Source organism: Sminthopsis crassicaudata, chromosome 1, assembly GCF_048593235.1.
Source record: "Sminthopsis crassicaudata isolate SCR6 chromosome 1, ASM4859323v1, whole genome shotgun sequence".
Lineage (NCBI taxonomy): Eukaryota > Metazoa > Chordata > Mammalia > Dasyuromorphia > Dasyuridae > Sminthopsis > Sminthopsis crassicaudata.
Window position 1 is genome coordinate 668,073,796 of NC_133617.1, and position 26,067 is coordinate 668,099,862.

The following is a 26,067-nucleotide window of genomic DNA, read 5'->3' on the forward strand; positions in this document are numbered from 1 at the left end:
ATAGACTAGGAAAAGCAAGAATAAGTTCAGTAACCAGAGGTCAAGGTGAGAATGAAGAATAAGTTTAAGAGGAGGTAGAGATAGGAAGATAATTAACTAGAGAGGAGTTTCAGACTTCAGCTTTCTGAGACTGGCATAATTAAGGGTGAATGGTGATGCTATGGATATAACTAAATGAGCTGGAAACAATGGAGGAGTGAAAATGTAGTTTGTTGGATCTGAGAAGAATGATAAACTTAGAAACCATATTATCTGAAGGAAGATTGTTATGAATAGTGAAATTCGCAAATATGATAATGGTTTGAAAAGGAAAAGAAGGCATTGATCTAGGTGCTGAATCCCTCAAGAAAAAAGAGAAAGTGACCCAAAGAGATTTTCTAGAACTTGTCCTCCTCTTGCAAAGGTTTCAATAATCCAAAGTTGCCTTCATGCATGAAGGTGCAAGGTACTGGACAAGAAATTTAATGGATTAGATCATATATTGCTTCAATGGAGTTCATCAATATAACCAACTCCTGGTAAGGAATCTCCCTTAACCAAAGCAGCTGTTCTATATGATCTTAAAGAATTATTTGGGATTCTGAGAATTTGATTTGAGTACCCAGAATTACATAGATATTATGTCATAAGAAACTGTCAACCCAGGTTTTTTTTTAACACAAGACCTCCTAATTTCCTAAGTATTTCTTAGATCAAATACTTATATGATTTTTAACATTCATTTTTAAATTTCCTATTTCAAATTCTTTCCCTCCTTCCCCCATTAAGAAGGCAAATAAGATGATATCCATTATATATATATAATATATATATGTATATATATATACATATATATACATATATATATTATATATATATGAAGTCATTGTCCTTAATTTTCATACTGTGAATAACAAAATTGATTTGAGAGCTGCTTATGTTGGCCTTTTTTTTTCACACTACTTAATTGGCATTAAACTTATAGTTCTATCCACTACACATCTTTTCATTACCTTTTGGGTTGTGATTTGACTCCCCTGAGTTGGAGTATTCCATAATTTGGAGGTACAGAGCATTACTAGGAAAATATTTGTGTAAGTAATGAGTATTAAATTAATTACTAATTAATAAGTATTAGGTACTCATTATATCCCAATCACTATGCTAAAGGTTTTACATATCTCATTTGTTCCTCACAACAAAGCCATGATTTAAACCAGGAAGTGCTAATAAGGACCTATAGTAGAGTAGCATTAGTAGGAAAGAGGGAAGAGGGGGCAGATGTAAGAAGTATTAAGGTAAAAAACATAAGATTTGTCAAATTGTACTCAAGATTTTGCTAGCTCTTCCCTAAAATATTCCTGGAACACCATACAAATATTAGATTCCCTTCAGTTGGAAAGGAACTGCCTTCAGGCACAGCACTCTCATACCCAGCTTCTCTTCTTTATACATAGTTGTTGCATTTGTCTTCCTCATTAGATTCTGAGTTCCTTGAGAACAAAATCTGTTTTTTTTCTCTTTCTTCGATCTCCAGTTCTTAGCACCTTGGCTAGCATATAGTAGGTGCTTAATAAATGCATGCTGACACACTTTCTAATATGGTACAAAGTCAAGGCTCTTAAATATCTTAGAAAAAATATATTGAAAGAATAAGAATAGGCCACAAGAAAACAAAATTTGCTTTTTGAAGACTATATGATATTATACTTAGAGAACCCTGGAAAAACTAAAAGCTAGTTGAAAAGGAATAATTTTAGTAAAATTACAGGATATAAAATAAATCTATGGGCCAGTTAGGTGATGCAGTGGATAGAGTCAGGAGGATCCCAGTTCAAATCTGGCCTCATACACTTGACACTTGCTACCTGTGTAATCCTGGGCAAGTCACTTAGTCCTAATTGCTTCACAAAAACAATAGATAAATGAAATAAACCTACATAAATCATCAACAGTTCTATAAATTATCAACTAAATCCAGCCTGAAAGGATAAAAAGAGAAATTCCATTTAAAATAAAAAGTTATCAGTAGCATCTATCTGAAACCATCAGCAAGCATCATATGTAATGGGGATAAACTGGAACCATTCCCAATAATATCAGGGGTAAAACAAGGTTGCCCACTATCATCATTACAATTCAATATTGTATTAGAAATGTTAGCTTTGGCAATAAGAGAAGAAAAAGAGATTAAAGAATTAGAGTAGGTCATGAGGAAACTAAATTATCACTCTTTGCAGATGATATGATGGTATATATAGAGAACCCTAAAGAATCAACTTAGAAAAATACTAGAAACAATTCACAACTTTAGCAAAGTTGCAGGATACAAAATAAACCCACATAAATCATCAGTATTTTTATATATTACCAACAAAGTCCAGCAGCAAGAGATACAAAGAGAAATTTCATTTAAAATAACTCTAGATAGTATAAAATATTTGAGAGTCTACCTACCAAGGCAAAGTCAGGAACTATATAAACAAAATTACAAAACATTTTCTATACAAATAAAGTCAGAGCTAATCAACTGGAAAAATATCAAATGTTCATGAGTGGGATGAGCTAATAATAATGATAATACTGCCTAAATTAATCTATTCAGTGCCATACCACTAAAACTCCCAAGAAATTATTTTACAGAGCTAAAAAAAATAATAAAGTTCATCTGGAAGAACAAAAGGTCAAGCATTTCAAGGGAATTCATGAAAAATGCAAATGAAGGTAGCCTAGCTATACCAGACCTAAAACTATATTATAAAGCAGCAGTCATCAAAACCATTTGGTACTGGCTAAGAAATAGAATAGTCAGTCAGTGAAATAGGTTAGGTTCACAGGACAAAATAATAAATGACTATAGTAATCTAGTGTTTGACAAACCCAAAGACCCCAGCTTTTGGGATTAAGAACTCACTATTTGACAAAAACTGCTGAGAAAATTGGAAATTAGTACGTCAGAAACTATGCACTGACCCACATCTAACACCCTATACCAAGATAAGATCAAAATGGGTTCATGATTTAGATATAAAGAGTGATATTATAAGCAAATTAGAAGAACAAAAGATAGTTTACCTCATAGATCTGTGAAGAAGGAAAGAATTTGTGGCCAAAGAAGAACTGGAATACATTATTGAATACAAAATGTATAATTTTGATTATATTAAGTTAAAAAGTTTTTGTACAAACAAAACCAATGCAAACAAATTAGAAGGGAAACAATAAACTGGGGAAAATTTTTACATTTAAGAATTCTGATAAAGGCCTCATTTCTAAAATACATAGAGAATTGACTCAAATTTATAAGAATTCAAGCCATTTTCCAAGTGATAAATGGTCAAAGGATATGAACAGATGAAGAAATTGAAACCATTTCTAAACATATGGAAAGGTGCTCTAAATCACTACTGATCAGGGAAATGCAAATTAAGATATCTGAAGTATTACTACCCACCTCTTGTGTGGCTAAGATTGAATAATTGGCTAAGATTGAATAATTGGCTAAGATGGCAGGAAAAGATAATTGTTAGGATTCTTACAAGGTACTTATCCACTGAGTTCATACCTTTAAAGGAGTTCAACCTTTAAAGGAGTTTACATCTTTAAAGGAGTTCACTCATTGGTCCTTTAAGGAGCTCTCACAAGCCCAAGGAGTACCCACAAGCCCATTCTCTGGGAGGATAAAAAGAGCCAAGATTCAGTGGGGACAGTCAATCTGCATTGGGCAAGGAGAGGACTTCCCGGGAAAACTTCAGGGAAGCTTGAGGAGATTTCAGAGCCAGGATTCAGTGGATTCACAAATCCAGCAGATTCACAAGTCCAAAGGAAAAGCCTATGGACTTCCAAGAGATTCACAACTAGGATTGCATTCTGGGAAACCCACAATCCCACACTCTTGGAGGCAGAGTCTGATTCATTCCCACGTCTATCTTTGTGATGACTGGAGGCTTTGGATTCAGAGGGAGCTAGAGACTGAGGCTGGCTGGAGGCATTCAGACAGGAACTAAAAGCCAAGGCTGCCTCCAGAAGCTCCCCAAGAAAATCTTCCCCCAAGAGAACGATTACAATTTAGAGAAATCAATCATCGCAGATAATGATGAATGTTGGAATGGATATGGGAAAAGTGGGACATAAATACATTATTGGTGAAGTTGTGAACTGATTTAATCATTCTGTAGAACAATTTGGAACGATGCCCAAAGGGCATACCCTTTGACCCAGCAATGTTTCTACTGGGTTTGTATCCCAAAGAGATAATAAAGGAGGGAAAGGGACTCACATGTGTGAAAATGTTTGTAGCAGACTTTTTTGTAGTGGGAAGGAACTGGAAACTGAATGGATGCCCATCAGTTATGGAATGGCTAAATAAGTTATGGTATATGAATATTATGGAATATTATTGTTCTATAAGAAATGACCGGCAGGATGACTTCAGAAAGGCCTTGAGAGACTTACATGAACTGATGCTAAATGAAGTGAGAAGAATTCAGAGATCATTGTACACAGCAACAGCAAGATTATATAATGATGAATTCTAATGGACATGGCTCGTTTCAATTCAGGCCAGTTCCAATGGTCTTGTAATGAAGAGAGCCATCTACACCTAAAGAGAAGACTATGGGAACTGAGAATATGGATCACCATCTAATATTTTCACTCTTTTTTTGTTGTTTGCTCGTATTTTGTTTTGTTTTTCATTTTTTTCCTTTTTGATCTTATTTTTCTTCTGCAGTATGATAATTGTGGAAATATGTACAGAAAAAATTACACATGTTTAACATAGATTACTTGCCATCTAAGGGAGAGAGTAGGGGAAAGGGAGAGAAAATTCTGAATACAAGGTTTTGCAAGGATGAATGCTGAAAATTATCCATGCATATTTTTACAAATAAAAATCTTTAATAAAAAATAATATAAAATAACTGCAGACAATATAAATACTTTGCAATGTATCTGTCATGACAGACATAAAAAACACTCTTCACACAAATAAAGACAGCTCTAAACAAATAAGGAAATATTAATTACTCATGAGTAAGTTGCCAATATAATAAAAATGATAATACTATCTAAATTATTTTACTTATTTGGTGCCATAACAATCAAACTACCAAAAATATTTTATAGATCTAGAAAAAAATAATAAAAAATTCATTGGAGAATAAGAGATCAGGAATATCAAGTAACTTTTTTTAAAAGCAAAAGATGTCATCCCAGTAATACTAGGTCTCAAGTTATACTACAAAATTGTAATCATCACAACAATCAACTAATGAATAATAAAAAGCATTATATATAGAAGTAAATGACCATAATGACCTCTTATTTAATAAATCCAAAGATTTCAGCTATTGGGTATGCACTCACTATTTGACAAAAACTGCTTGGAAAACTAGAAAACTGATCAGAAACTAAGCATAAACCAAGATCTCATACTATATACTAAAATAAGCTCAAAATGAATATATAATTTAGACATAAAGAGTGATAGCATAAGCAAAATAAGGAAATACAGAAAAAGTCTATCTGATCTATGGATAAAGAAAGAGTTCATGTCCAAACATTTTGATTGCATTAAATTAAAAAGGTTATACAAATAAAACCAATGCAGCCAAAAATTCCAAGGAAAGCAGGAAACTGGAGGAAATCACAAGGATTGTACCCATCATACCCATCAGATTGGCTAACATGACAAAAACAGAAAATGATAAATTCTGGAGGGAATATAGAAAAATTGGGACTCTTGTGCACTGTTGGCACAGTTGCAAACTGGTCCAACCATTCTAGGAAACAATTTGAAACTATACCCAAAGGGATATAAAGCTGTTCATACCCAACAATATATCACTTCTAGGTCTGTATCCCTCCAAGATATCAAAGAAAAAGAAAAAGGCCCTATATATATATGTGTGTGTGTGTGTGTGTGTGTGTGTGTGTGTGTGTGTGTGTGTGTGTATACATATATATGTGTATATATACATATACATATATATATAATATTTGTTGCCATTCTTTTTGTGGTGGCAAAGAATTAGAAATGGAGGAGATATTCACCAACAGGCAGTGGTTGAACTAGTTGTGATATATGATTGTGATGGAATGCTCTTATATTGTTAGAAACTATGGAAATGATTTCTAAAAAACTTCTATGAATTAATGCAAAATGAAGTGAGCAGAACTAGAAGAATATTGTACACCTTAGCAGAAATGTTGTGATGATAAATTGTGAAAGACTTAGGTACTCTGAGGCTTGGAGAGACTTACATCAATTTATGCTGAGTGAACCAGAAGATCGCTGTACACTTCAATGTTGTATGAAGATGTATTCTGATGGAAGTGGATATCTTCAACATAAAGAAGATCCAACTCACTTCCAGTTGATCAATGATGGACAGAAATAACTACACCCAGAGAAGGAACACTGGGAAGTGAATGTAAATTGTTAGCACTACTGTCTATCTACCCAGGTTACTTATACCTTCGGAATCTAATACTTAATGTGCAACAAAAAAATGGTATTTACACATATATATTGTATCTAGGTTATACTGTAACATATAAAATGTATGGGATTGCCTGTCATCAAGGGGAGGAAGTAGAGGGAGGGGGGGATAATTTGGAAAAATGAATACAGGGGATAATATTATAAAAAAATACTCATGCATATATACTGTGAAAAAAATTATAAATAAAAATAAATAAATTTAAAATTAAAAAAAAAAGACTTAGCTACTCTGAACAATACAATGATCCATGACAATTCCAAAGGAGTCATGATGAAAAATGTTATCTCTCTCCAGAGAGAGAACTAATGGACTCTGAGTGTAAATTGAAACATTTTTTCTTTTTCTTTATTTCTCTTGGTTTTTTCCCTCAATGTGGCTAATGTGGACTTATGTTATACATATGTACATGTAATAGGTAACATTTTTTACCTTATCAATGGATAAGGGAGGGGTCAAGAGACAGAGAGAATTTGGAACTGAAACTAAAAATTTTAAAATGTAAAAAATCTTTTTCTGAAATAAGATCTATAGATTTCACCAGCTGCCCAAGACACAGAAAAGGTTAAGAACTCTTGATATTGTCTCCTTTAGGAATTACATAAGAGTTGAAAAGGGATTCTCTCACTGCAGCTGAATAAATCTCTCCCACTGCTTTGTTATGATGTTTGAAATAATAGCATTCAATCCTTTGGATCTTGTAAGCTTTTTAATCTTTGCAAGGATTAGGTAGCTTATGATCTGCAAGAGCCCTTGGGAAGGAGAAACAAAATTGATCACCACAGAGAGGAATTTTCTAGGAGTGGGGTAAGTAAATCAGTTAATCAATAAGCATTTATTAAGAACCTATCACATGTCTGTCACCATGCTAGTTGTTTGGGATACAATTACAAATGACAAAAATGAAATAGTGACTGTTTTCAAGGGACTAACATTCAATTGGGGGAGAAAATGTTTGGTTTTATGGGTATATATGAAAAGTTTAAATAACAAGCTTGAAAGAAAATGGTAGGGGGCTTTAAAGATAGGAGACATGATATAGTAGAATATTAATATGTAAGGACTGGAATAAGAAGAGTCAAGAAACTTAAATCCCACCATTGTGGAGAGCAATTTGGAACTATGCCCAAAGGGCTATCAAACTGTGCATACCCTTTGATGCAGCAATGCTACTACTGAATCTGCATTCTAAAGAAAGCATAAAAGAGAGAAAAGGACTCATATATGCAAAAATGTTTTGGCAGGCCTTTTTGTAACTGCAAGAAACTGGAAACTGAATGGATGCCCATCAACTGGGGAATGACTGAATAAGTTGTGGTTTGTGAAAGTAATGGAATATTATTGTTCTGTTAAAAATGAAGAACAAGCTGATTTTAGAAAGACCTGAAAAGATTTACATGAACTGATGCTGAGCGAAAGAAGCAAAACCAGAAAAACATCATACACAACAATAAGAAGAAGGTGGAATGATCAACTATGTCAGACTTGGTTCTTCTCAGCAGTTTAGTGATCTGAGGCAATCCCAATAAACTCTGGATGGAAACCACCATCTGCATACAGAGAGAATTATGGAGACTGAATGTAAATCAAAACACGCTATGTTCACTTTTTCCCCTTTGTCTATTTTTTCCCTCTTGTGGTTTTTCCCTTTTGTTCTGATTGTTTTCTCCCAACATAATTCATAAGGAAATATATTATTTAAATGGGGGGGAGCGGCAGCTAGTTAGTGCAGTTGGTAGAGCACCAGCCTTAAAGTCAGGAGTATCTGAGCTGAAATCTGGCCTCAAACACTTAACACTTCCTAGCTGTGTGACCCTGGGCAAGTCACTTAAAATTAATTGCCTTAGCAAAAAAAAAAAAAATGAACATGTATAACCAAAAATGTTGTTTTTTACATGTAACTGGGAAAAATAAAAATCAGAAAAAGAAACTTGAAATTGAACCCCAGTTCTGCCACTAATTAACCATGTGATCATATACAAGTACCTTAGCTTTCTCAACTGTAAAATGAAAGAAAAAGGCTAGATGTTCTCTAAGGGACTTTTCTGCCCTAACAATATATGAATAATAAAATTCTATGAGCATTCAGCTTCTTTTTTCTTTTTTATGACAAATAAATTACTCATTAGGAGAAGAGATATATTAAGATGATCAAAAACTCTAAAACAAAAATATAACAACAAATTTTTTAATTTAATAAAATAAAAAACATTGCCTAGGTTTCTAGTCAAGCTTAAAGTATTTTGCATGAGGCTCTCCTAATTGATGGAAAGAATGCTAATAATTCTGCATGCTTATGTGAAGGACAGAGTTAGTGAAAGTTTTGAAGAAGTCAGATATTCTCCATTTCTCAAGATTTCAGAATATCATCAAAATTCACTCCAGGGAAAAAAAAAGAGAAAAACTCTTTTGCAGACATGTAGGAAAATATAGCTCCCTAACACACCCCTGATTTCCAATTTACCTCCCCAGAGATTTCAGGGAATTTTTCCTTGAGTAAGATTGGGGCTTCTCTTTTGGTTTAGCTAAGATAGCTTAGGCCCAGAGGTAAATTTCATTCATTCTCTCTGTTTTCTAGTATACATGAATCTGTAGAACTTCTCCAATTTGTCTGATTTCTGTTTGGATAAATGGGTTTATTCATTCTTCTTTATGATGATCTTTTTTGTAACCAGTTTTTGACCAGGAAAGATTTTTGTTTTGAACCAAAATTGGGTCCTAGGACCAGTAATATTTAAGGAAGCAAATATATTTTGAATTCATTAATCCTTTCTTAGAGGAAAACAGTAATTGTTCTCTCAAGATTGGAATCAGAATCTGCACAGCTAGTAATTCTCAAGTGTCTTAAGACTAAATTTGAACTCGGGATCAGTGCTCTATCCACTATACCATTTAGCTGTCCATCAGCAGATTGGAAAAGATTCCAGAGACATCGATCAATGCCTTTGGTTTATACATTTAGACATCCTATGTTGATATGAATATCCTACATGAGCAGTACACACTGTCCTCAATTCTATAATCCTGTGAATTCCTGGTGAGGCTCCCTATTCAGGCATTAAGCCTAGGAATATGGAAAGCAACATCAGAGAAAGCACACAAGTGACTCAAGGGAGCCAAGGTGAAATTCCAGGTCAGTACCTGGTACTTTCCTAGCACCATCAGTAAGTACCCTTTGCTCAGATTCAAAGTGTCTTGATAACACTAGCAGAGTCAGCATAAGTTTCTATTACTTATGCCAAATGAAATATTTCTGAACAGATTAGCAGTGCCCAGCATACAGTAGACTCTTAATAAATGCTTATTTTCTTCCTTTTCTTTTCCAAGTAAGCCAATCAGGTGTAGAAGAAAGAGCCCTGGGCTCAAAGGATATAGATTTAAATCTTTCTTCTTCTATGGGTGTGATACATAACCTTGAGTAAATTTGTCCCCTCCCTCTGAACCACCATTCCCTTATTTATAAAATGAAGGGTCATTAAAGTCTTTCCCATCTCTTCTAGAAGAGGTTCCATTGGAGCTGGGTTTCAAAGAATTTACCTGGACAGTAAAGGTTGAAATAGAGAAAAAGAGACAGTTTCAATTAACAGGACATGATAACTGACTGGATATGGAGCAGGGGTAGATAGAGATGAAAAATCAAAGATAACCACAATAATAACTCACATCAATATGTTACTCTGATTTTTTTCAAGATATATGCATGGGTAATTTTTCAACATTGACCTTGTAAAACCTTGTGTACCAAATTTTCACCTCCTTCCTCCCACCCTATCCTCTAGATGGCAGGTACTCCAATACATGTTAAATATGTTAAAATATATATTAAATCCAATATATGTATACATATTTATACAGTTATCTTGCTACACAAGAAAAATCAGATCAAGAAAGAAAAAAACTGAGAAAGAAAACAAAATGCAAGCAAACAACAACAGAAAGAATGAGAATGCTATGTTGTGGCCCACACTCAGTTCCCACAGTCTTCTCTCTGGATGTAGATGGCTCTCTTCATCACAGAACAATTGGAACTGGTTTGAATCATCTCATTGTTGAAGAGAGCCATCTGAGGCAGAATTGATCATCGTATAGTCTTCTTGTTGCTGTGGACAATGATCTCCTGGTCCTGCTCATTTCACTCAGCATCAGTTCATGTAAGTCTCTCCAGGTTTTCTGAAATCCTCCTGCTGGTCATTTCTTGCAGAACAATAATATTCCATAACATTCATATACCACAATTTATTCAGCCATTCTCCAATTGATGGGCATCCATTCAATTTTTAGTGTCTAGCCACTACAAAGAGGGCTGCCACAAACATTTTTGCACATACAGGTCCCTTTCCCTTCTTTAAGATCTCTTTGGGATACAAGCCCAATAGAAATACTGCTGGGTCAAAGGGTATGCACAGTTTGATAACTCTTTGGACATAGTTCCAGATTGCTCTCCAGAATGGTTGGATCAGTTCACAATTCCACCAACAATGCATCAGTGTTCCAGTTTTCCCACATCACCTCCAACATTTGTCATTATCTTTTCCTGTCATCTTAGCCAATCTGAGAGGTGTGTAGTGGTATCTCAAAGTAGTTTTAATTAGCATTTCTCTACTGGAAGTTGAATGGATGTCCATCAATTGGAGAATGGTTGGGTAAATTATGGTATATGAAGGTTATGGAATATTATTGCTCTGTAAGAAATGACCAGCAGGAGGAATACAGAGAGGTTTGGAGAGACTTACATCAACTGATGCTGAGTGAAATGAACAGAACCAGAAGATTGCTGTACACTTCAATGCTGTATGAAGAGGTATTCTGATGGAAGTGGATATCTTCAACATAAAGAAGATCCAACTCACTTCCAGTTGATCAATGATGTACAGAAACAACTACACCCAGAGAAGGAACACTGGGAAGTGAATGTAAATTGTTAGCACTACTGTCTATCTACCCAGGTTACTTATACCTTCGGAATCTAATACTTAATGTGCAACAAGAAAATGGTATTTACACACATATATTGTATCTAGGTTATATTGTAACACATATAAAATGTATGGGATTACCTGTCATCGGGGGAGGGAATAGAGGAAGGGGGGGATAATTTGGAAAAAATGAATACAAGGGATAATATTATAAAAAAAGATAATTGTATAAATATGTTTACATATATTGAATATTGTATAGCATATATTGGATTGCTTACTATCTAGTAGAGAGGGTGGGGGGAGGAGGGGAAAATTTGGAACACAAGGCTATGCAACTGTCAATGTTAAAAAATAATGCATGCATATTTTTTGAAAATAAAAAGTTTAAAAAAATTAGCCTTTCTCTGATCAATAGTCACTCTGATTTTTACAATGCACTTTACATACATTATCACATTTGATCCTTACAAAATCACTGTGAGAGAGGTGCCATTATTATCCTTGTTTTAGTGGCAGGGAAACTGGGGCATAAGAAGTTTTTTCTTTTCTTTTTTTTTCTAATAACTCACCAAGGGTCATAGAGTTAGCATGGACCTGAGATGGGATTCCAACTCAACACTTCCAGTTTATCCACAACATCAAAAGGTCAACCCAAGATTATGAACTTAGGCTATTAGACAAACAATGGTACCACTGAGAAGAGTTCTGAAAGGAGAAGGAAGGGCAGGTTTAAGGGGAAAATGATGAACTCAGCTTGAGACAAGATGAATTTATTTCTTTTTTCAATGGTATTTTATTTTTCCAAATACATGCAAAAATAATTTTCAACATTCAGTTCTGCAAAACTTTATGTTCCAAATCTTTCTCTCTCCATCCCTTAGTTCTCCCCTCCCCAAGACAATCTTATATAGGTTAAATATGTGAAATCCTTTTAAGCATATTTCCATATTTGTCATGTTGAACAAGAAAAATCAGACCAAAAGAGAAAGAAATAAGAAGGTGAAAACACCATGCTTCAATCCACATTCAGATTTCCATAGTTCTCTTTCTGGTTGTGATTGGCATTTTCCATCCCAAGCCTATTGAAATTGCCTTGAATCACCCCATTGTTGAGAAAGCCAAGTCAATCACAGCTGACATAATGAATTTAAAACTAAAGCTTGCCCAAGACATACAGAATCAATAGCAGAGTTAATTTTACCAGTGACTCCCCAATTACTAACTCCCACCAAATAGTAGTGAGTGTGTGTATATGTGAATATATGTGTATGTGTGTGAAAGAGAAAGAGACACACAATAGAAGCAAAGAGATGAGAGACATAGATTATTTTAAGGAAAAAGTAGGAAAGAGGTAGACGCTAAAGGATTTTTTTTCTGAAATTTCTTCTCAAAAACCCATTTCTTAATTTCCACTCTACTTAGTGATCCCCAATCACTGATTATCAGTCCCAACCCTAAGTTGCTATGATGAGCACAGTAGGAGCTCATCATAGCAACTTAGGGTTGGGACTGATAATCAGTGATTGGGGATTACTCATGGAGGATGAATGAATGAGGGAGATAACTGGAACTAAATTACCTCCAAGATCTCTCCCGAATCCAAATCCTATGATCCTAGAAAGAGTCAAGTTCCTTATTAATATATTTAATGATGGAAGAATGATTTTAACTCTTTCATTTTTTCAAGTTTTCTTATGCAAAATGACTAATATGGAAATGTTTCACATAATTGCACATGTATGACCCATGTGTGATTGCTCACCATCTTAGCAAGCAGGGAGCAAAGGAGAGAAAATTAGGAACTCAAAACTTTAAATGAAAATTTAAAAATTTTAAAATAATAATATTCAATGCATTCTCCTCTTCTTTCCCTTCTAAATCTTTCTCTCCCTGTTTCCCTTTCTTCGAGTTTCCTCATTCTTTTTTATTTCTAAGAAGATTTATAAAGTAGTGAGTTACAAAGTTGGGAGATTTGGCATTGAAAATTCCAGCTTTGCCACTTATTGGCCAAATGACCATAGGCAAGTAACTTCTCTTTGAGCTTGTTTCTTTATATACAAAAAGGGATAATTTTATTGGCACCTTCTTCCTCCAAAGGATGTTGTGGGAAAGGTCGTCAAAAGTTTTAAAGAACTATAGAAGTGATCATTATACTTTCTCTCCCTCAAACTTACCTTCAAATTTTTTTCCTCAGTTCTTTTAACTTTTTTAGGATTTATCATCCCTCTCTCTGTCTCTCTGTCTGTCTCTCTTTGATTGTCTCTGTGTGTGTTTCTGTCTCTCTGTCTTTCTATGTTTCTCTCTGTCTTTCTTTGTCTCTGTCTCTCATCTGTCTCCATCTATCTGCCTCTCTCTCTCTCTTTCTTTCTCTTTCTCTCTCTTTCTCCTTCTCTCTCTAACTCTCTCTCTTTCTCTTTCTCTCTCTCCTTCTCTCTCTCTCTCTCTCTCTCTCTCTCTCTCTCTCTCTCTCTCTCTCTCTCTCTCTCTCTCTCTCTCTCTCTCTCTCTCTCTCTCTCTCTCTCTCTCTCTCTCTCTCCTCTCCTCTTTTCCTGAGGATTCCTGAGGCCAATCTGAATCTGGCCTCTGGAACTGGGCTATTTGGATGGCTGTGGACTCTAATCATTAGGAGACAATTATACTTCCATGGGAAATGGATTAAGGGGGTCAAAGGCCTACTGCTTTGCAAAAGAAAGATTAATATCTTTCAGTCAGGGCTACCAGGTCAAGCTGGATACAGGCTTGTTCTAATTCTGAATTATGGGAAGTAGAGAACAGAAAATTAGTTCATTAGAGAGGTGTGAATAATGGACTCTGAGACTTAATCAGAAGGAGAGATCACTTATACGTTGTTTAATGCCAAATGAGTATCTATGGTAAGATAAGACAAACTAGGAATCAAATCAATGATAGGAACTTTTCATTGCAAAGTCCAAAGAGAATGCTTCCAGGTTTTTTCTATTACAATGCCCAAAGAGAGGGTGCTTCTCTGGCTTGGGAACAGACAAGTAGGAAGTCACCAAGCTGTAACGTCAACATGTCAAGTCTTCCATGGCACTTTCCAATCTTGAAGAGTCAAAAGAAGAACAGGTCACAAATCCATTAGCTGCCTTCTATTAATGCTTCTGTTCTCAAGGCTAATTGGATTTGTTTAAATAAAAGCCTCTATCACAGTAAGCATATCCCCTAATAATAAATAAAAATGTGTTTGCATTTTAGGAACATCATAATATTTCACAATTTATCTGACTAATGCACCTGTGTTATGGTGTTAATGGCCAATAATTTCAACTCAGTCCGAATTTATGGATTTATGCTCCATAAATTCTGTGGTTGAAACCCAGAGAGGTCTTTGGTCAAGATCATAAGGACTGGGATTTTTAGAGAGTGTATCTTCATCAGAGCCATGCTTGGGGGAAGTTGACTATGTGTGGAGAATGAAGAAAAGGATGCTGAGAAGACCCTTCTACCCAGTTCTAGAACATCTTTTCTCAGTATGTCACCATGGAATGGAAAGGAAAAGCAAATTTTATTAGACACTAATTGCTTACATTGTGCCAAGTATTATGATAATTTAAATGGATTTATTTGGGTATTTAAATGGAAAAATGGGACATCCCTGATCTAAAAGAGAATTCTAGCTGGCAGAGAATAGAGATAGAAGTCACACAGTACTAATGTTAGAAAATACCACCATTAAAACTTTATACTTTAGGCTGTGAAAGCATGTCAGTCCTAAGAAGTCTCCCGAAAATGTTTGTGATGTCAGTGGGACACTCAGGTTGACATGTCCTCTGGACCATTAGAGATTAGGGTCTGGAATTCAGTAGAGAGGTCCAAGATGAAACATTTTGAAGGTTCATTTGCATAGAAGTCATCATTGAAGCCAAGGGAAGGGAAATAAAAATAGGAAAAGAGAGAAAGAAAATTAATCAATAAGCATTCATTAAGGACTTATTAGGTGCCAAGCACCAGCTTAGAAAGCTCAGTGGATAGAATCCTAGGTCTGGAGCCAAGATCTGAATTCAAATCTGGCCTCAGGAACTTATGAGCTGTATGATCCTGAGCAAGTCACTTAATGTTGGTATCTTTGCCAAGAAAATCCAATGGAGTGTATGCTCATAGAGTCATAAAAAGTTGGATATGACTGAATAACTAATCAACAACAGATGCCAGGAACTATGCTAGGCACAAAAAATCAAAATGGGAACACTTTGGGAGCACAAAGATAAAAATGAAAACATTTCCTGACTTCAAGGAGCATAACATATATGTATATAATCAGTTAATTGATAAGTATTAATTATTATATTTCAGGTACTGTAGAAGTCAGGTATAAATAAAGAATGAAATGATTCCTATTCATAGTGAGCTTACATTCTAATGTGAGAAACAACAGGTACAAATGAAAATATAAACAACACAAATATCAAGTTAATGCAAACATATACAAAGTAATTTAATACAAGATGATTTGGGAGAGAGGATTCTAACATTTGGTGGGGGGGAAATCAAAAAAGGCTTCTTGAAGAAGATGATGTCTGAGTTATATATTAAAGCTCTTCTTCCTATACATATATATATATATATATATATATATATATATATATATATATATATATATAACATGATTAAATGCAATATGTATGCATATATACATACACATATGTATATGCAAAATATATGCAGAATGAGAACCGATTTAAGGGAAAGGCATTACCATCTTGGCAATGGAGTCAGGAAAGATTTTGCTGTTAGCCTCTGAGCTGAATTTTGAAGGAAGTGAGGAATTCGGAGAGATAGAGGTAAGAGGGAAATGTGTTACAGATTTGTATAAATTTAAGGACACAGGAGATGGAATATGTTGGAATAAGCTGCAAGAAGGTCAGTTTAGCAAGATATTAGAATGTGTGAAAGTGAACTGTGTAGAGGCTTGGAAATGTGGTTTGAAATAAGGTTCTGGACTTTCTTCTTTACTTTTCACATTTTTATTCTTATCTTTCATTTTTGCATCATCAAAATTTCTCTCAGTATCCTTCTGCCTTTCTATTCCATATATCAAAGAATATTTTCAAAGAAAAAGAGGAATAAAGAGAAAAATAGGCAAAATCTTTTAATATATTGAAAAAATCTGAAAATGTATGAAATATTTCATGCTTGTGGACTTTCCATTTCTGTAAAGAGATTGGATGAGGCTATCTTTTCATATTGCCTTTTTGTGTCCATGCTTATTTTCTGTAATTTTGTAAGTCATTATTTGTTGTTTTATAGTTGCTCTTTTCATACATGTTGTAATCATTGTGTCATAGGGCTTTTCATTGGCTTAAATCACTTCATAAGTTTATAAAACTCTTTTAAAACTTCTCTATATTCTTCATATTTATAATTTTTCACATCTCAGAAATATTCCATTACATTCATATACCACAATTTGCTTAGCCAATCTCCAATCAATAAGCATCTCCTTCATTTCCAATTCTTTGCTTCCACAAGAGAAGTTATAACATAACATATATATAAGAAATTATAAGTATTTCAGTGTATCTGGGGACTTTTTAAAAAACAACCTCTGTAGGATATATATATTATCTAGTAATAAAATCTCTGGCTCAAGAGCACAGACATTTTAGATTTTTTTTTGCATAATTCTAAAATGCCTTCCAAGATATTGTACCAATTCACAGTTCTACCAACAATGCACTAGTGTGTCTATCTTATGAAGGACTTTCAATGCCAGACGAGTTTGTATTTGATCCTAGAGATAATATAGCTTCACTGATGTTTATCAACAGGGCAGTGACATAGTCAAATCTATGCTTTAGGCATATCACTTTGCCATTTGTAATGGTAAGGGGAAAGGCATAAGATACAGACACTAATTAAGAGGTTATTTTAACAGTTCAAGAGAGAGATAATAAAGGCCTGAATTAGGGTGGTAGCTACATGAATGGAGAGAGGACAAATACAAAAGATCTTCTGATGATCTCAACCAAATTTGACAACTGATTGACTATGAAGGAGTGGGGTGAGGGAAGAATCTGGGTTCTTGGAAGAATGGTGACCATATTGACAAAAAGACAGAAGGCAGTAGAATGAGCTTGGAGCATACTATTATCTCTGTTGGAATCTGTAGGCTTCAAAAATCAGTATTGAAAACATGAACTCAGAATTGAATTCTCCAGTTAGTTTTCAAAGCACTCAAGTTCATAGATCAAAAAACTAATCAATGTTTGCACTGAATCTGGCTCAATTAATCATTTCCTCATTTGTTTACTTTGTCTACAGGGTGCAATATGTCTCATAGATTTTCCTTCACAGTCTGCTCCCCCACCATCCTTTAGTTTCCCCCACAGGCTGAGAGCAGCCCCATGCCCCAGTACAATCAATCCATCAGCTAATCTGTTTCTCCCTTTCTGCAACACAGAGGCAGTGAGTGGGTGAAATTAAAGGTCTGAAACCCCCTTCCACTCTACTCCCAGCCAGTGAATCATAGGCTCTAGGATGCTATGTGTAATTGAAGTAGAGGAGGGGGTATCATGGAGGGCTGAGCCTGAGCAATTGAATATTTGCCACTTCCTGGGGAAAATGTGATTCAGACTGAAAGGTCATAGAGATTGCTTATGAAGCAGTAAATTCTAAATGGTATCTTCATCTTCTTCTTGCCTCTAACAGTGACAGGGATGGGGACAGGGAGGTGGGGAGGAGAAACAGGCAATATATATATATATATATATATATATATATATATATATATATATATATATATATATATATATATCATCTAAAAAAGAGAGACACTTCCCAGTATACAATCATCCTTTACTTTCCTATGTAGCAAATAATTTTCTCTCAAAAGGCTTTCCCTAAGAAAGAAAAAAGACTTTGCTCCCATAAAGTCATGTCAGTTTGGGCAAACTGGATAGATACTTCCTTTCATACTTCCTGACTTCCATACTTCATACTCACTGAATCCTCCTTCTTCCTCAGGAATAAGGAAGGGCTGAGTCACTTAAAACTCAGTGGATAAGCACTCAACATGAGGCTCCATCATCCTGCTATGTAGAAATCCATGCCTTCTTCTCACTTATGTTCACACTCTTTCCTTTGGTGGTCTTGCCCACTCTCTTCATTCTTCATCTCTAGTCCTGACCTCTTTCCTGAGCTGCATCCTCAACTGCCCACAAGGCATCATCCTTACCTGAATGTTCACTGTCTTCTCTCTAAACCAGTCTTTCCAATTAGTTTCCCTGTTTCTCTTATTGAAATCATTGTTCACCTAGTACCCTGAGATGGACATGTTGGAATCATCTTTGACTCCTCCTTTTTCTTCATTCCTCTCAAGCAAATTCAAATCAACCAATCCTGTTAACCATTCTTCTAATATCTCTTTCTTTTTTAAGTTTATTTATTTTAATAATCATTGTTTTATGAATTGTGTTGGGATAGAAAAATCAGAGCAAACAGAAAAAAGAAGTGAACATAGCATTGTTGATTTACATTCAATCTCCTTAGTTCTTTTTCTGGTTGTAGATGGCATTTTCTGTCCAAAGTCATTGGGATTGCTTTGGATCACTGAACTACTGAGAAGAAGCTTTTCATAGTTGATCATTGCAAATTCTTGCTTTTATTGTGTACAATGTATTCCTGGTTCTGATTGTTTTGTTCAACATCAGTTCATGTAAATCTTTCCAGGCCTAATCTATAATCTCTAATCTTGTTCATCATTTTAATAGTTTTTATTTACCAGATATATGCATGGGTAATTTTACAACATTGACAATTGCCAAACCTTTTGTTCTAATTTTTCCCCTCCTCCCCCCACCCCAGATGGCAGGTTGACTAATACATGCTAAATATGTTAAAGTATAAATCAAATACAATATATGTATACATGTCCAAACAGTTTTTTTGCTGTACAAAAAGAATCGGACTTTGAAATAGTGTACAATTAGCTTGTGAAGGAAATCCAAAATATAGGTGGACAAAAATAGAGGGATTGGGAATTCTATATAGTGGTTCATAGTCATCTCCCAGAGTTCTTTCGCTGGGTGTAGCTGGTTCAGTTCATTACTGTTCTATTGGAACTGATTTGGTTCATCTCATTGTTGAAAATGGCCTCATCCATCAGAATTGATCACCATATAGTATTGTTGTTGAAGTATACAACAATCTCCTGGTCCTACTTATTTCACTCAGCATAGTTCATGTAAGTCTCTCCAGGCCTTTATGAAATCATCCTGTTGGTCATTTCTTACAGTTGTTCATCATTTTTATAGAACAATAATACTCCATTACCTTTATGTACTACAACTTGTTCAGCCATTCCCCAATTGATGGGCATCCATCCCTTTTCCAATTCTTTGCTTCACCCAGTGCCTCTTTCAACCGGTTCTTTTCTCTCTATTCCCTTATGCCTGGAATTCTCTTTCTCCTTATCTGTTTCCTGATTTCCCTTGCTTCTTTCACATCCAGGATAAAGTAACACTTTCTACAAGAAGCCTGATCTCCTTAAAGCTGGTGCCTTCCTCTGTTGACCATCTCCAATTTATCCTGTATATATCTTGTTTGCACATAGTTGTTTTCATGTTACATACAAAGAAAAAGCAATATTGTGGGATGATCATCTATGAATAACTTTGCTATTCTTAGCAATACAGGGATTCAAGACATCTCTGAAGGACTTATGATGAAAAATGGTATTCCTACCCAGAGAAGGAATTGATGATGTCTGAATACATAATACTTTTTTTTATTTTATTTTTCTTGAGGGTTTTTTGGGAGGACAGGAAGATTTATGTTTTCTTTTGCAATTTGACTTTTATGGAAATATTTTGCATCTTCATATGTGCCTTCTCAAGGCAGGGAGATGGAGAGGGAGGAAGGGAGAGAATCTGGAACTCAAAGTTTTAAAAACAAATGTTTAAAAAAATTTACATGTAACTCAGGAAAATAAAATATCAAATAAATGAGAATCAATGAAATAATATTTGTAATAAGAACAATACCTGGAACATAGTAACTGCTAAATAAAAATTAAATAGCTATTATTATTACTACTATTTTTTATCCTATTGTTAGATGAGGATGAAAGAATTCAAAGAGAATTTTCAAAAACTTCAAAGAGAAGAAATTATTTGGTCAAGATCACTCAATTTGGGGCAGAGCTAAGACTCAAAGCTAGGTTCTCAGTTCAGTATTCTTTCCTTTTACACTAGTAGTATATTTTATTGATACAGGAAATATATTTTAGAGATGTTTACATACATGTAATATGGAATACAGGTCTTAAAAGAGTGATCATAGAAGGGTGATGGAGAATGACCAAGACTAACTTAAACGACTTCAGAGTTTTGCCGACAATGATCAGGGAAGATTTGGGGAAAGAAGCAGAAGTTTCAGCTAATTTCATATCATCAATATGTAATCTATCCTATTCTTAAATTAAAAATTGGAGTCCAAGAGTTATCTGATATAGAAGACACAAGGAAAAGATCTAGTCTCCTATGGCTAGGCAGAGATAATTCTACAGTTAAGGTGCCTCAGATAATGCTGGGGCCCATTATGATCCAGTTTCCATATAGAGTTCAATATGTAATGTTGTGTGTTGTCCAATATGTGTTTACTGAGACCAGATTTTAAAAAAAGGTACAATATTGGATACTTATAAAAAAAAAAGTAATATCATATGTATGTTGGAGGGGATGTGGAAAAATTGGGACATTTTTGGTGGAGTTGTGAACTGATCCAACTATTCTGGAGAGCATAGGCTATCAAAGTATGCATACCCTATAATTCATCAGTGTCTGTACTGGATCCCAAAGAGATCATCAAAAAGTGAAAAGAATGCACATGTGCAAAAATGTTTATAGCAACTCTTTTTATAGTGGCAAGCAACTGGAAACTGAGTGGCTGTTCATCAGTTGGGGAATGGCTAAATAAGGTATAATATATGAATGTTATGGAATATTATTGTTCTATAAGAAACAATCGGGAGGATGATTTCCAAGAGTCCTGGAGAGACTTACATGAATTGATGCTAAGCAAAGTGAGTAGAACCAAGAGAACATTGTACATGGCAACAAGATTTTACAATGATCAATTCTGATGGATGTGACTGTTTTCAACAGTGGGGTGATTCAGTTCAGTTCCAATGCTTTTGAGAGGAGAGAGAGCCATTTGCACCCAGAGAGAGACCATGGGAACTGAATGCGGATCACAACATAATATCATCACTCTTTTTGTCGTGTGGCTGCTTGCATTTTGTTTTCTTTCTCATATTTTTTCTTTGTGATCTGATTTTTCTTATGCAGCATGATAATCATGGAAATGTGTATAGAAGAATTGCACATGTTTAACTTATATTGAATTACGTGCCATCTGGGGGGTGGGAGAAAGGGAGGGAAAAAGTGGAACACAAGATTTTACAAGGTTTTTCAGCTGGAATCCAGGAGAGCCAAAGAATCACTGAATCAGGGAAGAATGTTAGGGCTTAGGAAGTTAGTGGGATGATGAGCAAGTCCATGGGACACTCCATTGACACCCCTTTCTAGAAGTAATGGCAGCTTTTAATTGAATAAGAGGTAGAATGAACAGCAGAAGTATATATAATAGTAAAATGGCTGGGGGAAGCACAAGTAGTGATCTGGGGCAGAACAGATATTGTGGGCTCCCACTAATTGGAACAACTTGATCCCAGGACAAGAGTTCTAAAATCAAGTAGCATGGTTCTTAGAGGGCATGGTCTAGTTTGTAACTCCAGCATTATAGTCATAGAAAAATGAGCAAATAGTGGTATCCCATAGAAATAAAAAAGTCAAAAGAAGGGCTTAGTGGGAAAGATGAGTGGGAATTTGGACATGTTGACTTTAAGATGCCTGCACTATATGTCCTAAAGGCAGTTGAAGGTATGGGGCTAGAGCTCAGGTCAAAGCTTCAGGGGTAGATGTGAGAACTAACTGCAGGGACCCCATTGTTGATAATGTGGCAGCAAATAAATAAAATTATCCATGAGAGAGTACAACAACCAAAAATAGGATCAAGGACAGAGCCTTAAAAAGTACCAATATTAAAAGTCCAAGATGAGTTTTCTTCAGATAGGTAAATGAGAACTGACTCACTTCTCACTAACAGCCTCCCAGTAACCAGTAGAATGATTGATAAGTATATGTTCCAGCCAGTAAAACATGGGGCATAAAGTTTCCTTATATGAATTAAAATGTTTATCAATGGGGACTTTCCCTAGAACAGTAGTTCTAACTGAAGTTCCCCCCCTCTAGTCAGCAGTCTGAATGTTTCTCCATCCAGAGAGTTGGTAATTGCTAATAATTTAAGTAGCTGCCTGATCCCATCACTCCAATCAGCTGAGAAGTATTCCTGTACAATCCAGGTTGAACAAAGCTTTAATGAATTTAATGTCTCCCAAGGAGAGGGAGAATTTGTCAAACCCATAACTACTTCCTCCACACTCTAATTAATACACTTTAGCCATGAAACTCAGTCAATAAGCATTTATTAAGCACTTGCCAAGCATTTTGTTAAACCCTGAGGATACAAAAAAAAAGGGGAAAACCATGGCCATGTCTTCAAGGGGTTCACATTCTAATGGGGAAGACAACATACACATACATGTAACTAACTACTTACAAAATATACACAATTAGGTGAAGGTCACCTGAAAGGAAAACATTAGTAGTTAGGAGAGGGAGGGGATGGAAAAGATGCCTTTAGAAAATAGGATTTGACTCAAACATTAAAAGCAGCAGGGATGAGGATGAAGAACATTCCTGACATGGGAAATAGCTGGTGCAAAGAATTCAGCGCTGTCATGTATAAGGAACTGCAGCTAGGCCAGTGTAGCCAGACCATAGAATGGATGGAGAAGAGTAAGTAAAGATGGCTAAAAAGGCAAGAAGAGGTCAGATAATATAAATTATATTTATATATGTAAAATAGAATAATAAAATAAAATAAGAGAATATTCACTGCCAAACCAAGAACAATATTTTTAATTCTGGAAGTAACTGAGTGTTATTGGAGCTCATTGAGCAGGATAATTACATAATGGGATTTATGCATTAGAAAAATTACCTTGGTAGTTGAGTGAAGGATGGATTGTAATAGGAAGAGATTTGGGGCAGGAAGACCAATAAAAAGATGATTGAAAGCCCTCAAAATGCAAACCATGCCCCATGTCAAAGGTCAAAGGATATGAATAGGCAGAAATCAAAGCTATCTATAGTCATATGAAGGAGTACTCTAAGTTACTTTTTGATTAGAGAAATGCAAATTAAAACAACTCTGAGGTACCACCTTACACCCATCAGATAGGCTAATATGATATACATACAAAAAAAGAAAATTAGAAATGTTGGAGAGGATTGAGAAAATTGGACACTAATGCACTCTGGTGGAGTATGAACTGATCCAACCATCCTGAAGAATTTGGAATCATTCCAAAAGGGCAACAATACCACTACTAGGTCTATATCCCAAGGAGATCATAAAAAGGTAAAGGACCTACATGTGCAAAAACATTTTTATAGTAGCCCTTTCCATGGTGACAAAATATTGCAGACTAAGGGGATGATCTTAAATTGGGGAATGGCTGAACAAGCTGTTATATGTGAGAATAATGAAATACTATTATGCAATAAGAATGAGAAGGAAGATTGCAAAAAAAAAAAAAAACCTGGAAAGACTTGTACAAACTGATACAAAGTTAAATGAGCAGAATCAGGAAAACATTGTACATAGTATCAGCAACATTGTGTGATGATCAACTATGAATGATTCAATTCTTCTCAGCTACACAATAACCTCAAAACAAGTAAAAAAGAGCTGGGGGAGGGGAGTAGTAGGTGGCAGCTAGGTGGTGCAATGGGTAGAGCACCAGCCCTGAAGTCAGGAGGACCTGAGTTCAAATTTGGTTTCAGACACTTAGCACTTCCTGGCTATGTGATCCTGGGCAAGTCACTTAACCCCAAATGCCTCAGCAAAAAAAAAAAAAAAAGGTTCAATGTGATCTACATCCAGATAAAGAACTGATGGACTCTGAATACAGATTTACCTTTTCTTTGTGTTTTTTTTTCTTTTGTTCTATGACCAATATTACACAAGAGTACAATGTATCACTGATATTAAGTTGCCTACCATTTTCAAAGAGGGGAGGGGTAGAAGGGAAAGAGAAAAATGTAGAACTCAAAATGTAAAAGTTAAGGCTAAAAATAGTCTTCACATGTAATTGGTGAAAAAATAAAATGCTAATATGCAATAGAAACAAACTGCAACCTTTCCCAGTAAGATCAGGAGTGAAACAAGGTTGCCCACTATCACCATTACTATTCAATATAGTACTAGAAAAGCTAGCCTCGGCAATAAGAGCCGAGAAAGAGATTCAAGGAATTAGAGTAGGAAATGAAGAAATCAAACTATCACTCTTTGCAGATGACATGATGGTATACTTAGAGAACCCCAAAGACTCTGCTAAAAAGCTACTAGAAATAATTCAGAATTTTAGCAAAGTGGCAGGATACAAAATAAATCCACATAAATCCTCAGCATTCTTATATATCACCAACAAAAGGCAACAGCAAGAGATACAAAGAGAAATTCCATTCCAAACAAATGTTGAGAGTATAAAGTATTTGGGAATCCATCTACCAAAGAATAGTCAGGAATTATATGAGAAAAATTACAAAACACTTGCCACAAAAATAAAGTCAGATTTAAATAATTGGAAAGACATTCAGTGCTCTTGGATAGGCCAAGCAAATATAATAAAGATGACAATACTCCCCAAACTAATCTATTTATTTAGTGCTATACCAATCAGACTCCCAAGAAACTATTTTAATGACCTAGAAAAAATAACAACAAAATTCATATGGAAGAATAAAAGGTCAAGAATTGCAAGGGAACTAATGAAAAAAAAGTCAGAGGAAGGTGGTCTAAGTGTACCTGATCTAAAGCTATATTATATAGCAGCAGTCACCAAAACCATTTGGTACTGGCTAAGAAATAGAACGGTAGATCAGTGGAACAGATTAGATACAAATGACAAAAAAGGGTACATCTATAGCAATCTAATCTTTGACAAACCCAAAGATACCAACATTAGGGACAAAAATTCATTATTCGGAAGAAACTGTTGGGAAAACTGGAAATTAGTATGGCAGAAATTAGATATGGATCTACACTTAACACCATATACCAAGATAAGATCAAAATGGGTCCATGATTTAGGCATAAAGAATGAGATCATAAATAGATTAGAGGAACAGAGAATAGTCTACCTCTCAAACCTGTGGAGGAGGAAGGAATTTATGACCAGAGGAGAATTAGAGATCATTATTGATCACAAAATAGAAGATTTTGATTACATCAAACTAAAAAGTTTCTGTATAAACAATACTAATGCAAACAAGATTAGAAGGGAAGTAACAAATTGGGAAAATATTTTTAAAAGGAAAGGTTCTGACAAAGGTCTCATTTCCAAAATATATAGAGAACTGACCCTGGTTTATAGGAAACCAAACCATTCTCCAATTGATATATGGTCAAGGGATATGAACAGACAATTCTCAGATGATGAAATTGAAACTATTTCCACTCATATGAAAGAGTGTTCCAAATCACTACTGATCAGAGAAATGCAAATTAAGACAACTCTG